Source organism: Varanus komodoensis, unplaced genomic scaffold (genome assembly GCF_004798865.1).
Source record: "Varanus komodoensis strain SLA01 unplaced genomic scaffold, ASM479886v1 scaffold17, whole genome shotgun sequence".
NCBI lineage: Eukaryota > Metazoa > Chordata > Lepidosauria > Squamata > Varanidae > Varanus > Varanus komodoensis.
The window spans coordinates 23,985,698-23,998,163 of NW_025335505.1; positions in this window are offsets into that span (position 1 = coordinate 23,985,698).

Below are 12,466 nucleotides of genomic sequence, written 5' to 3' on the forward strand. Positions count from 1 at the left end.
TAAGCACACCTTATTTTAAAAGGACATCTCATGGGTGGGTGGGGGGGAGGGGGGGTGTTGCCAGTGCTGCAATGCCACCAGATTTCTACATGGTGAAAATACTGGATCATTCCCACTTATTCTTTTGATGAAAGAGACAAAAAGACTTGCTAGCAAATACAATGAAGAGACTGAAAGAACTGGGCATCTTTGGCCTTGAGGAGATTGAGTGGAGATACTTGAAAGGCTGTCATACAGAAGGCCAGGACCTCTTCTCAAACATCCCAGAGTACAGGACAAGGAATAATGGACCAGAATGCAGGAAGCCAGAATGTGGCTAGTTATCAGGAAAAATTTCCTGACTGTTAGAGCAGTAGGACAATGGAACGAATTACCTAGGAAGATTGTGGCCTTTTCCACACTGAAAGCATTCGAGAGCCATCTGCCAGGGATGCTTTAATGTGAGATCCTGCATTGAGTAGGGAGCTGGACTCGATGGCCTTCTAGCTCCCTTCCAACACTACTATGATTCTATGAGTCTAGGAAATACGAATGTGGAGACCTTTTCCAACAAGTATTTTGAGAATTACCAGCAACCTATCAAAAGGTTTCTAGTTTAACACATTGTTCTTTTGCTGGGGCACACAGACATGCACACACATTCCTGATGCAAGATTGTAGTCTGTACCTGTGTTAGTCACAACCCTATCCACCTACTCCCCCTGAAGAGAAGTGAATTGAATAAACCCATGGAAATCAGGCTCTTCACTTAGTTGAAAATAATGCATTGTGCCTTCTATATCTCATTATTTTGCTCATGTTTCTATATATGAGATTATATGATTAGTGCAGGCACTGTGCACCTACACACCCAGCATATAGGTTAGGGCAGTGGTGGCGAACCTATGGCATGTATGCCACAGTGGGCATGCAGAGTCGTCTCTGTCGGCACGCGAGCCAAGTTGCCCCAGCATTGTCCCAAATCCGAGCATCAGATAACAGCACACATAGGGGCCATGCACATGCTCAGAAAGCAGCAGCAGCAGCACCAGGTGATGACGTCATGAGCCACGACTCATTAGCCGCGAGCTTTCTCATGGCCGGTCAGTGTGCTACCAAGAATTTTTTTTTCCCTTGGACTGGCTGTGGGTTTTTTCTAAACTAAAACCTCAGTATTGCGGTGTTGGCACTTTGTAATAAATAAGTGGGTTTTGGGTTGCAGTTTGGGCACTCGGTCTGTGAAAGGTTCACCATCACTGGGTTAGGGTATAAGCGCAAGGACAGCAAGCTACACACTGAATAACAAACTAATGGACCACATAGCTGGAGTAGAATTGCTCATCTGTTTAGACCTTCTTGAGGGGATCCCAGAGAGACAAGGAGTAGTAGCAGCAAGGTCTTCTTTTTCTCTGCACAGGAAGCAGCTAATTAACTAATGCATGATAAATAATTTGTGCACAGTGGGTTCATTATTTAACACGGAATTGTCAGAAGAATGTAATTACAGGGTCCCAGGGTCCCAGACAAGCGCTAACAATGGTAGTGGCCCAGCATTAGGCAATTTAGGCTTCAGTCTAGAACAGAAGCTCTGCACAGAAGGCAAAACAATCCCAATAGTAATGACTTGTTTGGACAGTTACCCACTTTCTCAGATATGACAGTGCAAAAGGAATGAAGGACTGCAGAGGTGATCAACAAGGATGATAAAGTATCTTAAGACTTTTCTACATGAGATGCTTGTTTACTGTTTTTTAGATACCATTGTGGCCCACTAGTTTTGCTTTGGTGAGTTTTTTTAGAGCAGGGGAAAAGCAGCATTTTCTTATGAAAGTGAAAGCAATTGTTATTTCTTCTTGTGTATTTCTGTGCTATATCACTGCCAAATACAGCTTATATAGCAGAAAAGTGGGAAAAGAAAAATGCTCCTTTGTTGGTTCAGCTGCAAAAGCTAAAGTAGACACAATGCATTAATGGTAAATTAATAGCCCCATATATTAAAAAAAAGCTCTTAGTCCACAATCCTGTGTGTGCGCTTAAGTGGGAACTTGCAATTTGTAAATAATCAGAGGCTGCTGGAAGGCAAGTCATATGAGGAATGGCTGAAGAAACCAGGTGGATGTGCAGCATGATTTTAAGCATCATTTGTAAGTGTACTTAAGGTTTCAACCATTTAACACATGGTCAATGCAATAACTGGTAAAGTTCCACTCAAGTGGCAACCTACACACATTTACCTGGGTATAGGTCTCATCAGAGTCACACTTCTGAGAGGATGTGCGTAAGATTTTGCAGTGTCAGTTCAGCAGAGCTTATTTCCAAGAAACTGTGTTTAGGGTTACCCCAGGAGCAGAGAGGAAGTCCACTTTTGACATAGCTATTGCAGCTGGCTTTAGGGTGGGAAGGCACATCAGCACGGAAACAACTGTTCTTTGGTTGCTTGAAATGATCAGATTAAAAGGTGGGAAAGAAATCAAATACAGTATATACAGTCATAAAATAAGACTTCAAAAAGCAATAGTGCAGACATTTCTCAGATATGTTGGCAGGAAGAGAGAAAGGACTACTCTGACAAGAGCGGACAAGGCAAGGAGCAAAACAAAGAGCAGCAAGCAATCTTTAGATTAAACATGGCGGGGGGGAATCTTAGCTGCAAGTGAAATTCACTAACAGGCGTATTAATACAATTAATACAAATGCTAGTCCCTCTCTAGAACTTCAGGACTACATGAGGGATGGTAGACAGGGGACTTGTACCCTTTATTGTTCCATCATCATCATCATCATCATCACATCATCATCATCATGGCATCCTACATATAATTAAAGGAGATAGGTTCAATCTAGCATTAGCTTTCCTGTTTTAATTTTTTTCTTCATTCTTATAATAAACTACCCTGAGAATTATTGAATTGAAGGGCAGAACAGAAAATTAATAAATATGTGGAAGGCATTATTATGGGAAAGACCATTCAAAATGGAACTCTGCAGTTGCAAATGTCAGGACAAAATGGACAAAAACTTTGCCATAAAATGGCTGCTGAAAGCCTGACACCGTTTTTAGACTTAAGATGGGATGCCTGGTCTCATCAGGAATCTATCTAGCAAGTCTTGCTCCCCACACACATGCTAATGTCTGTCTTTCCAGAAAATTCTTCTGTGTTGTCTTAAATCCCCACTGTTTTATCATAATGGACCATTAGCAAACTGTGTGTCATTCCCCACCTGATCCCCAAACCCCTTCCCCAGATTGTGTGTAACTGGTAGGTTATAAAAACATCTTGTACACACTCCATCTTCATAGTCCCTTCGGGGACTGCCTACATACACATGCATTTTCCTGTATGTCTGAATAAAGTATACATGTTCTTTTGATTGTACATGCCAGTGGACTCTCTTTGGTTGCTTTTTTCCCCACTCTTGACACAAACTGGAACACAACAGTGCAGGAATACCTCTTGAACAATTAGAGCCAGAGCATGGGAACAGGCCATTCAGTGGCTGGAGACAGAGTTCCCGTTCCATTCCCTCCAGTTACATGGACATCAGGAGGCCCACTTAATAGGCTAGTAGAGTTTACAGCTTGAGGAATTAACACTTGGTGGCAAAATGTACTCCCCGTACTCCCCAAAGCACCTAGTTGCTCATTCTGAATCCCAAGTCCCTCATTTCTATGGAGGCAGCCACATGCAACACCAACACCAGAAGCAGCCATAATAATCAGAAATCTCATTCATCTGTGAGATTGCCAACTTTTTCTTCTTCCACTACTGCAGAGATGGTTATTATTAATTTAATTTATCCTGCACCTTTCCTAAAAGGCTGATGAGAATGGTGGGAGTTGCAGTCCAACACATCTGGAAAGCAATAGATTGGGGAGAGCTGGACCTGAATTACTAGGGTAATTCCTCACAAATCTCTTTTGGTGCAATAGCCTGTGTGAATTTTAGAGGAGTGTGCCAAGCATTATCTTCCATTTGTAAGCCTCCCATGGCTTCCTATTATTATTTCTATTATTTTCTTATCAGGAAAAAGCAGTTAAGGAAGAAAAAAATGCTTAATGCTTTTTGTTTGGTGCTAAGAACCCAATGTCTGGGTGTATTCAATGTCATTTTTTTTTCTCCCAGAAACAAAATCTACTCTTGATTTTGTTTTTAAAGTCTGGAGTGCTGTAGCAAAGAGAAAATGCAGTGTATTCCAATATGTACAGTGAGTTATGCAAAAGTTTTTGTTTCAGGCCTATAAATGTCTGCTCTAACATAGATCCCACCCAGAGTTCAGTAGGCCACTCTTCCCAACCATTGTGCACAGAGCACAACCATTGAAGTTATTCTGGACCAGCCTAGGCATAAATACCATTGTTGCTGTATTATATTACAAAGACCCTCTACCATTCACATGGAGAATCTCTCCAATAAAAGACAAGCATTTATTCCAGACAGTAAATTCCTAGCACAAGCTTATCCAATATCTTAGAAGTTTAGAACCAAATATAATACATCCTAACATTTACCATGAAATATGCTAAGAATTGGTAGTCTCAAAGTCTTGTCTTACTAAGTAACAATACAGTAATTGATTTACATCAGGGGTCTCAAACTCGTGGCCCACGGGCCAATTGTGGCCCGTGGGATGATATTTTGTGGCCCCCACTTGATATCAAAGTTTAGTGATAGTGCGGCCCGCGCGTTTTTCTCACACGCACCTGCGTGAGTCGTTACCCTGGGCGCAATGTTCCCTCTAAGCTGCGCGCCGGGACGGGCAGGGCACGGGGAGGGGTCCTGCAGCCTTCAAAGCGCCGGCGGCACAGTGGTGGTGGTGGGCCGCTCATCCCGCGTCGCCCCCGGAGGCCGGCCCGGGTGCCGCCGGCGCTTTGAAGGCCGCAGGACCCCTCCCCTGTGCCCCGCCCATCCCGGCGCGCAGCTTAGAGGGAACATTGCCTGGGCGTTTTATATTTTTTGTCACCTGTGGGCTACCATAGCTCAGGATCGTGACAGCAATGCAAATTAACGTTAGTCACTTGAAACGTGATTCGGGAGTGTCACCGAGTGAAGGGAAAATATATCCTGTCACCCAGTGCAAATACGTTTTTTTGTCACCCAGCCCCAGTCATGTCTTTCTCAAAAACTGTCGTGAAGAGAAAGGTTGGCGATGAGCACAGACAATTTCAGGAGAAGTGGGAGAGGGAATATTTTTTTGTTGAGCATGGGGCATCCCGACGTGTCTTATATGCACAGAGAAAGTTGCGGTGCACAAGGAGTACAACATCAGACATCATTAGTCAACTAGACATGCTGAGGAGTATGCAAAATACCAGGGAGATGAGAGAGAGGACCATGTCACCAAACTTAAAACATGTCTACTGAGGCAACAAGATTTTTTCAAGAAAGCAAGCAAAGAGAGTGATGCGGCAGTTGAAGCCAGCTACATAGTGAGTGAGATGATTGCTAAGACAGGAAAGCCATTTAAAGACGGCGAGTTCATCAAAAAAGTGCATGTTACAGGCTGCAAGTATAGTCTGTCCAGAAAAAAAGGGTCAGTTCAGCAACATCAGCCTCTCGGCCAACACAGTGGCACAGCGCATTTCTTACCTGTCAGGTAACATTTACGATCAACTGCATGAGAAGGCTAAACATTTTCATGCATACTCAGTCGCTCTTGATGAGAGCACAGACGTCACTGACACTGCGCAGCTCGCAATATATGTCCGTGGTGTTGACAACAATTTTGAAGTGATGGAGGAATTACTCACAGTGATTTCCATGCATGGCCAGACCACCGCTCAGGAGATATTCCGCCAGCTGTGTGATGCCATTGCAGATGCCGGCTTACTATGGAAGAGTTTTGCTGGAATAATAACCGACGGAGCGCCATCAATGACAGGGAGGAGAAATGGAGTTGTGGCACTTGTTCAAAGAAAATTGGAAGAAGAGGCTGCGGAAGGGGCCATTGCTCTGCACTGCATTATCCATCAGCAGGCCCTTTGCAGCAAACGCCTGAAGTTTGACAATGTGATGTCTGACGTTGTGAAATGCATCAACCGTATCAGATCCAGGGGCTTAAAGCACAGGCAGTTCCACGCCTTTTTAGAGGAAATAGAGTCAGCATATGAGGATGTGCTCTACTACACCGAGGTACGTTGGCTTAGCAGGGGAAACGTCTTGAAGAGGTTTTTTGAGTTGAGAACAGAGGTGAAAACCTTCATGGAGAAAGATGGGATGGCTGTTCCTGTACTAAGTGATCCCAAATGGCTCATGGACTTAGCTTTTCTTGTTGACATCACACAGGAACTGAATGTACTGAACAAGAAATTACAAAGCCAGGGGCAGCTTGTCAGTGCTGCCTATGACAATGTCAGAGCATTCTCCACAAAACTTGTGTTATGGAAAGCCCAGCTTTCTCAGACAAACCTCTGCCATTTCCCAGCAAGGCACTCATGGATTCTGGCACACCATACAGCAGTGAGAATTATGCTGATCCCATTGTAAAGCTACAGGAAGAATTTGATCACAGGTTTGCAGATTTCAAGACACACAGAGCCACTTTTCAAATTTTTGCTGACCCCTTCTCCTTCGATGTGGAAGATGCCCCCCCCCCCCCGTGCTTCAAATGGAGCTAACTGCCCTGCAGTGCAATTCTGAACTCAAAGCCAAGTTCAGGGAGGTGAGTGGAAAAGCAGACAAGCTTGGACAATTTTTGAGAGAATTGCCCCTTACCTTCCCTGAGCTTTCCAGGATGTTCAAGCGGACCATGTGCCTTTTTGGGAGCACCTATCTGTGTGAAAAGCTCTTCTCCACCATGAACTTTAATAAGTCAAAGTTCAGGTCCAAACTTACTGATGAGCATCTTCAAGCCACACTGAGGGTCTCAGTTGCTTCCTCCCTCAAGCCAAATGTGGCTCAGCTGTGTAAGAGGAAGCACTGTCAGGTCTCTGGCAGCAAGGAGTAGGAGGAAGTAAGAGAAGCCTATGTTCTGAAGAACCGTTCATGTTCTGAATTATTATTAGTAAAGATTGAGAAGATTGGATCAGTTGTACCTTTTTTTGGAATACTTGAAATCCCTTTTTTGTGGAATACTTGATGCGGCCCAGCCTCACCCAGACTCTACTTCCAGCAGCCCCCAGGTAAGTTGAGTTTGAGACCCCTGCTTTGGATTATCATGGATGGATGGACTCACATGAGAGTTCTGCTGAATTAAACCAAAAAAGCCTTTCAGTATCCTGTTTCTCGGCATACCTGTAGGAAGCTCAAGAGCAGAATGTAAGACAATAGTCCATTTCCACTGCTATTGCCCCTGTGACTGTTTTTCAGAAGCATGTTACCTTTGCTCTTGGAAGTAGCATATACCCATTGTGGTCTGCAGCAAGCTAGTTCTTGTATCAACAATTTTTAATCAGGACACAACTGGCACAACTATAACACCCTAAGAAAACAGAGGCTATAAAAGAAAGCATTATCATCTCTTTACTACTGTGAAGGCTTTCACAACTGTTTCTAATCTTAAACTGGGCTTCAGTGTAGCTGTGTTTAACAAGGTGCATATATAGTTTAACCAATAGCAGAAAAGCTCCCACTATTTTGTATCCATCCCTCCTACTTTCTATAAGATGTTATTCTCATTTTAAAGATAGGTAATTAAGAATGTAAACCAGATAACTTCCTGTGACCAAGTAACACCCCTTGCAAGTCGCCACAATGCAACCAGGCTGCATTTGAGTTGCCTTTTGTCAGGACTAGTGATCTGAAGGTCCTACCCATGTGTGCAAAAATCAGCTCAGGCAAAACCCCCTTTCTGGCAGCAACATCTATGCCAAAGAAAAAAAACAGTATAGGGTCAGGTGGAATCCTGTCATCTGATCCTTCTGGTAATATGTGGTAGATACCACCATCTATCCATTTGCATTTAAAAGTGTTGAAATGCAGCCAGGAACAAACATAATAACCTACCTTTGGTGAAATGCTATAGTGAATAAGCTACCAAAGTCCTTTTTTTAAAACCCTTGATACTTTAATGCATATCTACAAGTAAACTGGTTTTTCTTGTGTTGAACTTTGTATGTGTGTGTTAACAATACATAAGGGCAGGACATGAAAAAGAACAAGGAAGGACTGAAACAGGCACAAAGGCAAACAAAATAAGTAAATGTTACAAAAGGCATGGTGTAGGCAGTGTTAAGCTGAAAGAATTGCATAAAACTACCCAGTGATTCTATATCTCAGGTGTATATGAACCCAGCTATTAAATCTCTTACTAGATGTCACAGGATGGCCACTTTTCAAAGTAGACTTATATAGGCTCATTACAGTAGTCCAAATGAGTTATACCTAAGTCATGTATCACTGCAGAGAGATCTGACATCTCCAGGAACGGGCACAGTTGCCAAACTAGCCAGAGATGTACAAATATATTCCTGGACTCCTTTGGAACCTGAGTCTTCAAAGGGGAATGTAAGTCCTCCAAAACACACTGAATTCCTCTTCCCTCGTCTGCCTTTCAACTGATGCAGAACACATCCTGATTAAGCTTCAATTTGTTTGCCCTCCTCCAGTCCATTAAAGGAATCTGATATTTAGAAGTTTCCTTTAATTAAGACGGAAAAAGGAGATACAGTTGCATGTTATCAACATATTGGAGGCACCAAATCCCACATCTCTAGACCACCTCTTTCAGCTATTTCACTTACATGTTAAATATAGTAAGGGAAACCTGAGGGATACTATAGGAGTGCCCCAGCACTCCTGAAATCTTTCCTCCAAAAAAGACTGGAACCACCAGCAAACAGGACCTCCAAGCCAGGCAATCCAGAAGGATATCAGAGTTCATGAAAATGACTGAAATGCATCAAAAGTTAAGAGGGACAAATAGCCAGTTACTGGCACCATAACTTGATCAGTTTTGTCACATAGGATGATTTGAATCCAGATTGACATAGATCTAGTAATTAATTTGGCTTGGACAGAAATCCATGGAGCTGATACACCACTGCATACTCCAGCATCTTGTGCAAAGATGAAATACTGGAGACTGACCAGAAATTGTCTATCACAGTAGAATTCAGGGAGTTTTCTTAACAAAACACTTGCTGCTATCTCTTAGGCATGATGTAATTACCTTCTGTTTTAAAGAGGCATTCACCACTGCCCATCTGGCCAGTCCTCCCTAGTAAGTCAAGAATGGCAAGAGTCAAACTCACCTCTTCAACAGTCTTATTCACATCCTTAGGAACTGTGACTGGTAAACAGATTACTTGCCAACTGGGTTCATTTTGCAGCTGCAAATACTGTCTGCCTTTGTGTGACACATTTGTACTGTGCTTTTCAGGGTTCAAATTATTTAACATGCATTCTCTAACCCTATTCCTCAAGATAAGTCAGCATTATTAGCCCTAATACTGCAGGTGAAGAAAATGTAGCTTGCTTAAGGCAACCAAGTAAGTTTGTGGCAGTGGTGAGACTCAACCCAGGATTCCTGAGCTCTCTCTTAACTAGTATAAGACAACACAACTTTTGTCATGGCCCCATAACAGTAAGAAATTCATGATCAGGTACTACATATAAACAAAATAAACAACTACATGGAAAATCAGCTTTTGGGTGATAAAGGATATATTGAAAGTTAATATTTTACCAATTATTTGGCTATGAAAGCATCATAGCATTCATTTATTTCCACATCATGAACCAAATTAAGTTCATCTATATATTTTACTCTGTCAGATGTTCAAGTATTACAATATTTGTAAGTGGTCTGTAGAGTCCAGCTGTTGAAAATGTCGGAGTGTATTCTTTAACTTTTGTATATCCAGCAACTTTCCAGGTCTCTTGAAGTAAATTTCCTCTGACTTCAACAAGACTACAAGTTTCCTCTGTGTTTGTACACTGGCCACAGTATGTTAGTAGATGTAGCTGCTTGAAAAAAACTGTGGTAAAAGAGTAACTGATCCTGTAGAAGACATCCTGCCCAACACACACACACACACACTTTTTCACCACAAATATGAATGCAATGCCTTGCCATAACTGTGTAAAGCAGACCATTTGCAAAAGACATACAGGCAGAAATTATCAAGGGAGAGAAAATTAAATCTACAATATGCATGACAATCTCTGGGAAAAAAAACTTTAATATTTACCATTGTTCAGCTATGTAGAGGGTATTTCACTTTTCTCTTCTGTCTTGGCAGTTAATAGTGATAGAAACAGCTTAAAGAGTTGTTTCTGCCAGGTGCAACTTACTTGTTTTTTTCCTTTGTAACTTCAACAGTTTCTTCAGCACAGCAGAGGACACTAATGACAGCTTCAGACTCAGGTATTTTTTTAAAAAAAAAATCCTTTGTAGCTAGCCTTTGGTCACATTTCTCATTTTTACTCTACATTTCCTTTTACTCCTAACTTATCATATTTCCACATTTTCCAGAGAAATTGCAGAAGTTTCAAAACTTCATGTCCCTGCACATTAGGCATCCTAGTACAGGAAACTTCTTTGCTGCATATACATCCTCAGTTCGGCTGAGAATGCCACAATTGCTCTTGCAGGAACTGGCCTAGCCTGACAAGGGGCCTTAAAGCTGCAGCAGTCCATTCAGCAATTCATACAGGCAGTTTGTGTCTGAAGGCTCCTCCTCCTCCTACAAAGGGCAAATTCATTCTATATTTCAGGAATACAGTGCTAGAAAGAGTCTGTCTCTAAGGATTCCCACAGTTACTGCCTGTGGGTATGGAGAATAAGGAAGTTCGCTCTCCAAAGAAAGGAGTCCTGTGTACCCACTGTATATGCAAGATCCTCTATTACCAGATTATTTACTATATGGGTGCTTCTAACAAAACTCAGAACAGAAGTTGTTGCTATTTAGCTTTTGTGTATATATTTACCACAGTCTGGCAGTAAAAAGGCAATTGATGTATATAGCTATAAACAAAGCAAGATACTATATGTATAGCTAAACTCATCATCAAACTTATGGAGATGGGACTTTTAAGCATAGCCAAAAAACATGTAAAAGGAACCTCTTACCCACAGGCCTAATCTCGGAGGAGAACCGTATCTAGCCAGGGATGTTTAAGACAGGCACAACACCTTGCCCACACCATGACCACTTGCCTGATTTCAGACCTTTGCATTCCTATGTCACAGTCATTGCTAACTTTATTTTTTAACCTGCTTTTTCACTTCCTAGAATATGCTGTGTTCCAGCTTGTTCCTGTTCTCTCATACATTTCCAAAAAGTGACAGCAAGCCCAAAAATGACAGGAAGGCAGATTAACTTCCATCTCCCTTCTCAAGCACAGCACATACTTTTTCTGTCTTTTCCACAAGGAAACCAACATCACTTTATTATACATACTAGAGAAAGTTTATCTGCCCCCTTATCCCAGAAATCCTGATGTTTGCTACTTTGCATGTCTGATCCTTGAGCAGCAGGCTGAGTCAAACCTAGAAAGTGTAAGGGTTTCCTTCAACCTGCTCACTCATGACTAAATTTTAGGACTTTTTTTTTTGAAGGAAGGAAGGAAGGAAGGAAGGAAGGAAGGAAGGAAGGTTGGTTCCCACAGCTCCATGATCATTAAGGTTTAGTAAAAGATGTCTTAAGAAATATTGGCTGTGTTGTGCGCAACCCATGTTGTGTCAAACAGATTATCAGGCTCACCGTGGCTTGTTCTCTCACTCCTTCAAGCTGATATCACAGAATATCTCTTGCCTATTCTCCTCATTCTAATTGCTATCCCTTTTTGTTAGCTGGTTGGGGGGTTTTGAAGCCACAAAATATGAAAGAGGGGCTGTATATATGTTCATATTATTTTACTTTCTCAGGTATGCTCAAATGCCTGTCTGGTATGTGTAGTCTTGCCTGGTTAATTTCCTTCTACGTTTGTTATCAGAAAAAAGGGGCTTTCCTGACGACCTTGTACTCAGCCAGGCTTATATGGAAGAATGTGAGAAGTTTTCATTCTGGCAAACTTTTGCCTGCTAATTTCTGTTCCATGTAAAGGTTATGTTTTGTCTGCAGTTTCTGTGTTTGTTGCAGAAGATTTCATAAGTTTCTTAAGTGTTGTAAGCTACCCTGATCGTTGCATAAGAACCAAAGTGGCAAGATATGGTTAATATAAAGGCACATTATTTATCTGCTTAAACACAGACACTATTACCATACTGACTAGGTGAAGATTTTCTCCTGTACTAATCTCCCACCTTAGCTCATGAATTCGTTTTCTGTAAATTTTTTACATGAAAACTTTCCTACAGCACATAACAACAAACAACAGTAGTTAAAGCAATTCTTTTTGTGACAACACTGTTTCCATTACACACACACACAAACACACACACAATCTGTACAATTTGAGGTTAACGCTACATGCATGTGATGAAGTGCAGTGTCTATGGGAACATACGTCACGATAAATAAATGTATTAAAGTGCCACGAGATCCTTTCTTCTTTGCTGCTGCTGGCGAACAGGCTACTCCTCTGGAAATTTCACATAGGTGTAA